The following is a 9,841-nucleotide window of genomic DNA, read 5'->3' on the forward strand; positions in this document are numbered from 1 at the left end:
AGGTACACGTCAGCTATGACAGACAAATTGAGGAAAAAAAATCCAGAAAATCACATTGTATGATTTTTTATGAATTTATTTGCAAATTATGGTGGAAAATAAGTATTTGGTCACCTACAAACAAGCAAGATTTCTGGCTCTCACAGACCTGTAACTTCTTCTTTAAGAGGCTCCTCTGTCCTCCACTCGTTACCTGTATTAATGGCACCTGTTTGAACTTGTTATCAGTATAAAAGACACCTGTCCACAACCTCAAACAGTCACACTCCAAACTCCACTATGGCCAAGACCAAAGAGCTGTCAAAGGACACCAGAAACAAAATTGTAGACCTGCACCAGGCTGGGAAGACTGAATCTGCAATAGGTAAGCAGCTTGGTTTGAAGAAATCAACTGTGGGAGCAATTATTAGGAAATGGAAGACATACAAGACCACTGATAATCTCCCTCGATCTGGGGCTCCACGCAAGATCTCACCCCGTGGGGTCAAAATGATCACAAGAACGGTGAGCAAAAATCCCAGAACCACACAGGGGGACCTAGTGAATGACCTGCAGAGAGCTGGGACCAAAGTAACAAAGCCTACCATCAGTAACACACTACGCCGCCAGGGACTCAAATCCTGCAGTGCAAGACGTGTCCCCCTGCTTAAGCCAGTACATGTCCAGGCCCGTCTGAAGAGTGCATTTGGATGATCCAGAAGAGGATTGGGAGAATGTCATATGGTCAGATGAAACCAAAATATAACTTTTTGGTAAAAACTCAACTCGTCGTGTTTGGAGGACAAAGAATGCTGAGTTGCATCCAAAGAACACCATACCTACTGTGAAGCATGGGGGTGGAAACATCATGCTTTGGGGCTGTTTTTCTGCAAAGGGACCAGGACGACTGATCCGTGTAAAGGAAAGAATGAATGGGGCCATGTATCGTGAGATTTTGAGTGAAAACCTCCTTCCATCAGCAAGGGCATTGAAGATGAAACGTGGCTGGGTCTTTCAGCATGACAATGATCCCAAACACACCGCCCGGGCAACGAAGGAGTAGCTTCGTAAGAAGCATTTCAAGGTCCTGGAGTGGCCTAGCCAGTCTCCAGATCTCAACCCCATAGAAAATCTTTGGAGGGAGTTGAAAGTCTGTGTTGCCCAGCGACAGCCCCAAAACATCACTGCTCTAGAGGAGATCTGCATGGAGGAATGGGCCAAAATACCAGCAACAGTGTGTGAAAACCTTGTGAAGACTTACAGAAAACGTTTGACCTGTGTCATTGCCAACAAAGGGTATATAACAAAGTATTGAGAAACTTTTGTTATTGACCAAATACTTATTTTCCACCATAATTTGCAAATAAATTCATTAAAAATCCTACAATGTGATTTTCTGGATTTGTTTTTCTCATTTTGTCTGTCATAGTTGACATGTACAGTGGGGAGAACAAGTATTTGATACACTGCCGATTTTGCAGGTTTTCCTACTTACAAAGCATGTAGAGGTCTGTAATTTTTATCATAGGTTCACTTCAACTGTGAGAGACGGAATCTTAAACAAAAATCCAGAAAATCACATTGTATGATTTTTAAGTAATTTATTTGCATTTTATTGCATGACATAAGTATTTGATACATCAGAAAAGCAGAGCTTAATATTTGGTACAGAAACCTTTGTTTGCATTTACAGAGATCATATGTTTCCTGTAGGTCTTGACCAGGTTTGCACACACTGCAGCAGGGATTTTGGCCCACTCCTCCATACAGACTTTCTCCAGATCCTTCAGGTTTTGGGGCTGTCGCTGGGCAATACGGACTTTCAGCTCCCTCCAAAGATGTTCTATTGGGTTCAGGTCTGTAGACTGGCTAGGCCACTCCAGGACCTTGAGATGCTTCTTACGGAGCCACTCCTTAGTTGCCCTGGCTGTGTGTTTCGGGTCGTTGTCATGCTGGAAGACCCAGCCACGACCCATCTTCAATGCTCTTACTGAGGGAAGGAGGTTGTTGGCCAAGATCTCACGATACATGGCCCCATCCATCCTCCCCTTAATACGGTGCAGTTGTCCTGTCCCCTTTGCAGAAAAGCATCCCCAAAGAATGATGTTTCCACCTCCATGCTTCACGGTGTTCTTGGGGTTGTACTCATCCTTCTTCTTCCTCCAAACACAGTGAGTGGAGTTTAGACCAAAAAGCTATATTTTTGTCTCATCAGACCACATGACCTTCTCCCATTCCTCCTCTGGATCATCCAGATGGTCATTGGCAAACTTCAGACGGGCCTGGACATGCGCTTGCTTGAGCAGGGGGACCTTGCGTGCGCTGCAGGATTTTAATCCATGACGGCGTAGTGTGTTACTAATGGTTTTCTTTGAGACTGTGGTCCCAGCTCTCTTCAGGTCATTGACCAGGTCCTGCCGTGTAGTTCTGGGCTGATCCCTCACCTTCCTCATGATCATTGATGGCCCACAAGGTGAGATCTTGCATGGAGCCCCAGACCGAGGGTGATTGACCGTCATCTTGAACTTCTTCCATTTTCTAATAATTGCGCCAACAGTTGTTGCCTTCTCACCAAGCTGCTTGCCTATTGTCCTGTAGCCCATCCCAGCCTTGTGCAGGTCTACAATTTTATCCCTGATGTCCTTACACAGCTCTCTGGTCTTGGCCATTGTGGAGAGGTTGGAGTCTGTTTGATTGAGTGTGTGGACAGGTGTCTTTTATACATGTAATGAGTTCAAACAGGTGCAGTTAATACAGGTAATGAGTGGAGAACAGGAGGGCTTCTTAAAGAAAAACTAACAGGTCTGTGAGAGCCGGAATTCTTACTGGTTGGTAGGTGATCAAATACTTATGTCATGCAATAAAATGCAAATTAATTACTTAAAAATCATACAATGTGATTTTCTGGATTTTTGTTTTAGATTCCGTCTCTCACAGTTGAAGTGTACCTATGATAAAAATTACAGACCTCTACATGCTTTGTAACTAGGAAAACCTGCAAAATCGGCAGTGTATCAAATACTTGTTCTCCCCACTGTACCTATGATGAAAATTACAGGCCTCTCTCATCTTTTTAAGTGGGAGAACTTGCACAATTGGTGGCTGACAAAATATTTTTTTCCCCCACTGTAGCTGTAATTTTCAGGAATATCTGACTAGATCATGTTTTCAAATTATAACCAAAATGTCTTAATTTCCAAAAAGTATCTTTCTCTTTCTCTCCCCCTCCCTTCTCCCACTCCTGTATTTAGATGCTTTGATATTTGAGTTCCACTGTGGTTGAATCCCCACAACCTCTGTCAACCGAACCACTGTTGAATCAGTCTGAGTGTTCAATGGACACTTCATCTGGGTTTCACAGACAATAAAATCTAATTTCCAAATGCCCTGTACACCATGCTGAAACACAGACCGTTTTGCTTTCATAGCCTTGATGTCATTATTACCATGCCAACTATATAAGGATTCAATCATCTTTTGAAGTTTAACACCAGTAGAGATTTGCTTTTTTTACAGTCAGTTTTTAAACCTGAAAACTGGTGATGGTTTGGGCAGTTTGGAGGCATAAAAACATATTTGAAATCCTCTGTTAGAATGGTTTCTCTGTTAGAGGTGTTGGGCAGGCTTGCCAACACTTTCTTGTCCTACTGAGTCAGAGTTTATTTTCCAATGTAGTCCTAAGTGAGTCTTTAAAGATGAGTTTTGAATGACCATTCCACACTTCCACTTATTCATTTAAATGTCAGATCATACAAGTTCTTTATGCAATGCTGCTCTATTAAGATATGTCTTGTGACTAGGGCTGTTGCATTGACCATATTACCGCCAAACCGTGCAGTAAAATTCAACATGACCGTTCACGGTAATCTCCTTTTATGCACTCTGGACATGCTTTGGTAGTACCCAACTTGCTAACTACCATCAGGTCCTAATGGCCTGGTACTCAGGGCTCTATTGTCCCTCTAACCACTCTGACATCAATACAAATGCAATTCTAAATCACATCAAACACTTATCATCAAAAAAGTAGGCATATCTTACTTTTAAAACTCACCTCACTGTGATGATCAATTTGAAGAAAAAAGTTCAAAAGCAGATTGAGACGGTGTAAAACATGGTTGTTGTGGATGTTGTTTCAAAGACTAACAACGAAATGGACAGCGCTTTCTAAGGTGATGATTCATTCAAAACTCCAATAAGCATATTAGAGTTTATGCATATGCATAGGCTTATGAGCCCAAGCTCCTGAAAAAAATAACTGAATTAAAATGATGATTGTGCTGTTATACAATACATAGCCTACTGCATATTACACATGGTAGAAAAACATCAAACAAACCTGATTTAAGATGTCTTTGGTACAAAATTGGTCTAGCCTATACTCCAAAATTAAACATCCCATTTGAGTGTGGACTGTATTATTATGCATACTGGATGGACTGGTTACCTTATGCTACACTCCAACATTTCTATCCATGAGTCTGGGAGAGAATGTATAGCCCTAGGCGGTGCTGTTGGTTCATTGATTGTGCAGGGCGGCTTACGGTTGGTTAGCCTACAATTAGTGAATTTGTATTTGATTTTGAATAGCCTAGTAATAGGGAATTTTTTATATTTTCATAATTATTACCTTTAGCTATCTCACCACCATGCATTTCCATCTCCTCTCCTTTATTATTTTCTTGAGCGTGCAGTTGGGCTGTCAACAGTTTAGTGAAATATGTTTCATTGCGAAAACATGTTACTATTGATGTTCCCGAACAGATTTCACTTGGTTTCCTAAATTAAGCACTGGGTAGCTGCAGGAACAAGGTTGGAGAGCACATGGCATACATAGTTTAGGCGGAATATCACCTGTCGGGCAGTGAGAGCATGCTCCTCAAACAGTGGTTGATGCTTGGAGTGAAATAAGTGTTGTTATATTTATTTCTCATCGGCTCATATTAAGCACATGCCCCGCTATAAAACCGAAGTAGCCTACAAAATGGGCCGGCGGGAAAGTGCGGACTCCATTCGCTATGCGAGTGCATACAGATTACATGTTTTTTCCCCTGCCCCTGTTCCTGCCATTCTAAATCTAAACAAATGTTACATATTAGTAAAGACAAGATTAAATTGAGAATAGTCTGATGGGTGAAAATATGATCACTTGATGAGAGAATAGCTGTGCAGCCTGAGGCAAGGAACAGAGCGCAAGCTTTTTTTTGCTTCTTTCTCAAATCATCAATAGCCTATAGTCGCATCATGCAGCCCATATATGTTTTGATTTCTAAGACATTCTAAGGTTTGTATCATTCACAACTAAAGTTCCCAAATAACTCTAAATCTAGCATATAGGACCTGTTTTAAATGTTCACTTTTACACTCAACATAGCCACTTCATATGTGCACTTGCTCCATAATGGGAAAAATATCCTTTCTATTTTATTCAGCTAAGTTCAATTATATTATTCTTACTATAAAATCATATAAAATAATGTCACAGGACTTATATCTTGTCAGCTAAATGAACAAGCCTACAGCCTATGGCATGGAGCATAGCCAGATAACATAGGCCTACAGTAGGCTAACTCCTATTCTGTTCTTCTAAAATATATTTTCTTCATATCATAATGTTTCTTTAGACCTGACTAAAATAATAATGGATTTATTGTGATGGTGTATATTAAATTGATTTATTAGACTTGTTTAAATGTAGATGTTGGAAAGAGGTGCATCAGCGGCTTGTATGTGTGGAGGCCTGGATATGCTAAATGTGTTTATGTTAATTAACGGTCAATTACCGTGAGACCGGCAACTTTTGCATGACAATAACCGGCTGACAAAATTTCATGACCACCACAGCCCTACTTGTGACTGTGACCCATTCTTGCTGCCAAAAAGGTTTTGGATATAGATTGGTTTTAAGCCATCTCTTTCTCACACACCAACACACACACACCTCACTCCCTGGTTTTGTCATCTACCATCACACCTGTTGAATATCAATTCACCTTTTCACTGCTGCTTCTATTCTTTAAGATTTTTTCTCATCTCTCCTGTCAATATTGTTGCTCTTCTCTGACTTTTGGTGTGTCAATCAACCCTCGGGCTAAAAGACATTGGGTGGCCTCCATACACAACACATTACCAGCATCCGTTTTCATAGGTGCATAAAATATCCTGATCAAAGAACAATATTAATATCAAAACATTTTCAAACACTAAGAAACATGTAATTATCTCAGCGGTTCATTTTTGTACGTAATGATAGTTTCTTCCATTTCTCTGTCAGGGTTATCACTTAATAACTGTCATTACATTATATTACTATGATACTTAACCAGATCGTCTCTTTTGGCTGAATCACTGACAGCTAAATGCACACTAGAGAGCACAATGGCTTTTTGCAAAAACCCAGTGATCCAAAAACGAGGTTCAAATACAGTGTTCCATCCACACACACAACTGTGTTGATTGTGTACTGTGTACATGCTAATGTGTTTCCTGTTTGACTAAGTTCTTTCTAGGAGACCAGAGATTGTTCCTATGGGTGATGGTGTTTGCCTGAGGGAAGCCTACTTCCAAGGCCTTCAGTAGCGAGAACATTATTATTCTCAGGGTGTAGATCGTTTTCATTTCCTGACTCAAAAGACACTTATTATAAGAGTGCACCTTTAAATTAACTGACAGTACACATTACTGTCAGTTTTACGATATATACATAGAAGATTTGAGTGTATTTCTTACTGATAGGATGTTTGAGTGTACAGTCGTGGTCAAAGGTTTTGAGAATGACACAAATACTAATTTTCACAAAGTCTGCTGCCTCAGTTTTGATGATGGCAATTTGCATATACTCCAGAATGTCATGAAGAGTGATCAGATGAATTGCAATTAATTGCAAAGTCCCTCTTTGCCATGAAAATGAACTTAATCCCCCAAAAACATTTCCACTGCATTTCAGCCCTGCCACAAAAGGACCAGCTGCCATCATGTCAGTGATTCTCTCGTTAACACAGGTGAGAGTGTTGACGAGGACAAGGCTGGAGATCACTCTGTCATGCTGATTGAGTTAGAATAACAGACTGGAAGCTTTAAAAGGAGGGTGGTGCTTGAAATCATTGTTCTTCCTCTGTTAACCATGGTTACCTGCAAGGAAACACGTGCCGTCATCATTGCTTTGCACAAAAAGGGCTTCATAGGCAAGGATATTGCTGCTAGTAAGATTGCACCTAAATCAACAATTTATCGGATCATCAAGAACTTCAAGGAGAGAGGTTCAATTGTTGTGAAGAAGGCGTCAGGGCGCCCAAGAAAGTCCAGCAAGCGCCAGGACCGTCTCCTAAAGTTGATTCAGCTGCGGGATCGGGGAACCACCAGTGCAGAGCTTGCTCAGGAATGGCAGCAGGCAGGTGCGAGTGCATCTGCACGCACAGTGAGGCGAAGACTTTTGGAGGATGGCTTGGTGTCAAGAAGGGCAGCAAAGAAGCCACTTCTCTCCAGGAAAAACATCAGGGACAGACTAATATTCTGCAAAAGGTACAGGGATTGGACTGCTGAGGACAGGGGTAAAGTCATTTTCTCTGAATCCCCTTTCCGATTGTTTGGGGCATCCGGAAAACACCTTGTCCGGAGAAGACATGGTGAGCGCTACCATCAGTCCTGTGTCATGCCAACAGTAAAGCATCCTGAGACCATTCATGTGTGGGGTTGCTTCTCAGCCAAGGGAGTGGGCTCACTCACAATTTTGCCTAAGAACACAGCCATGAATAAAGAATGGTACCAACACATCCTCCAAGAGCAACTTCTCCCAACCATCGAAGAACAGTTTGGTGACGACCAATGCCTTTTCCAGCATGATGGAGCACCTTGCCATAAGGCAAAAGTGATAACTAAGTGGCTCTGGGAACAAAACATTGACATTTTGGGTCCATGGCCAGGAAACTCCCCAGACCTTAATCCCATTGAGAACTTGTGGTCAATCCTCAAGAGGCGGGTGGACAAACAAAAACCCACAAATTCTGACAAACTCCAAGCATTGATTATGCAAGAATGGGCTGCCATTAGTCAGGATGTGGCCCAGAAGTTAATTGACAGCATGCCAGGGCGGATTGCAGAGGTCTTGAAAAAGATGGGTCAACACTGCAAATATTGACTCTTTGCATAAACTAATGTAATTGTCAATAAAAGCCTTTGACACTTATGGAATGCTTGTAATTATACTTCAGTATACCATAGTAACATCTGACAAAAATATCTCATAACACTGAAGCAGAACTTTGTGAAGACCAATACTTGTGTAATTCTCAAAACTTTTGACCACGACTGTATGTCTCCCGTTTTAAAAATTATGTATATCTAGTAGGTAGGGTTTGTAGCGTCAGCCCCGTAGCACATACACACTTAAACACACCAACTGGTTGACGGACTGCTGAATCATATAACATTGGATGGTCAATTGTATTAGTCAAGTCATATTGACAAAGTTGTTGTGAAATGGGGAGGGGTATGTCTATTATAAAAAGATGTTCTGCGTTTTTTACACAAATCAACTGTACTAGTTGTTAAGGCTCTGGCCTTGTCCCAATCTTGATTACTGTCCGGTAATATGGTCAAGTGCAGCAAAGAAAGACCTAGCAAAGCTGCAGCTGGCTCAAAACAGAGCAGCACACCTTGCCGTTAACTGCACATACAGAACTAACATCAACAACATGCATGCCAGTCTTTCCTGGTTTAGGGTTGACGAGAGGAACTGCTTCTCTTCTAGTTTTTATGAGAAGTATTACTGTAAGGAACATTTCAGATTGTCTACATAATCAAATAACATTCAGCTCAGACACCCATACATACCCCACAAGACATGCCACCAGGGGTCTCTTCCAAAGTCCAAAACGAATTCACGGCAACGCACAGTATTATATAAAGCCACGATCCCATGGAACTCCCTTCCATCTCCAATTACACAAGCAAATAGCAAAATTACCTTTAAAAACAAATATTAAACAATATTTCATGGAATGACAGGCACTGTGAGGGGACAAACACATGCACACACAGACACTAACACACACACACTTTTATTATATATTTTCTTGTTGTTGTATTGTTTGTATATTGTTGTATTTTAAATTGATGTGACTGTCCTTGTACAGTGAGGGAAAAAAGTATTTGATCCCCTGCTGATTTTGTACGTTTGCCCACTGACAAAGAAATGATCAGTCTATAATTTTAATGGTAGGTTTATTTGAACAGTGAGAGACAGAATAACAACAAAAAAATACAGAAAAACGCATGTAAAAATTTTTATAAATTGATTTGCATTTTAATGAGGGAAATAAGTATTTGACCCCCTCTCAATCAGAAAGATTTCTGGCTCCCAGGTGTCTTTTATACAGGTAACGAGCTGAGATTAGGAGCACATTCTTAAAGGGAGTGCTCCTAATATCAGCTTGTTACCTGTATAAAAGACACCTGTCCACAGAAGCAATCAATCAATCAGATTCCAAACTCTCCACCATGGCCAAGACCAAAGAGCTCTCCAAGGATGTCAGGGATAAGATTTTAGACCTACACAAGGCTGGAATGGGCTACAAGACCATCGCCAAGCAGCTTAGTGAGAAGGTGACAACAGTTGGTGCGATTATTCGCAAATGGAAGAAACACAAAAGAACTGTCAATCTCCCTCGGCCTGGGGCTCCATGCAAGATCTCACCTCGTGGAGTTGCAATGATCATGAGAATGGTGAGGAATCAGCCCAGAACTACACGGGAGGATCTTGTCAATGATCTCAAGGCAGCTGGGACCATAGTCACCAAGAAAACAATTGGTAACACACTACGCAGTGAAGGACTGAAATCCTGCAGCGCCCGCAAGGTCCCCC

Source organism: Coregonus lavaretus, assembly GCF_964263955.1.
Source record: "Coregonus lavaretus genome assembly, chromosome: 6".
NCBI lineage: Eukaryota > Metazoa > Chordata > Actinopteri > Salmoniformes > Salmonidae > Coregonus > Coregonus lavaretus.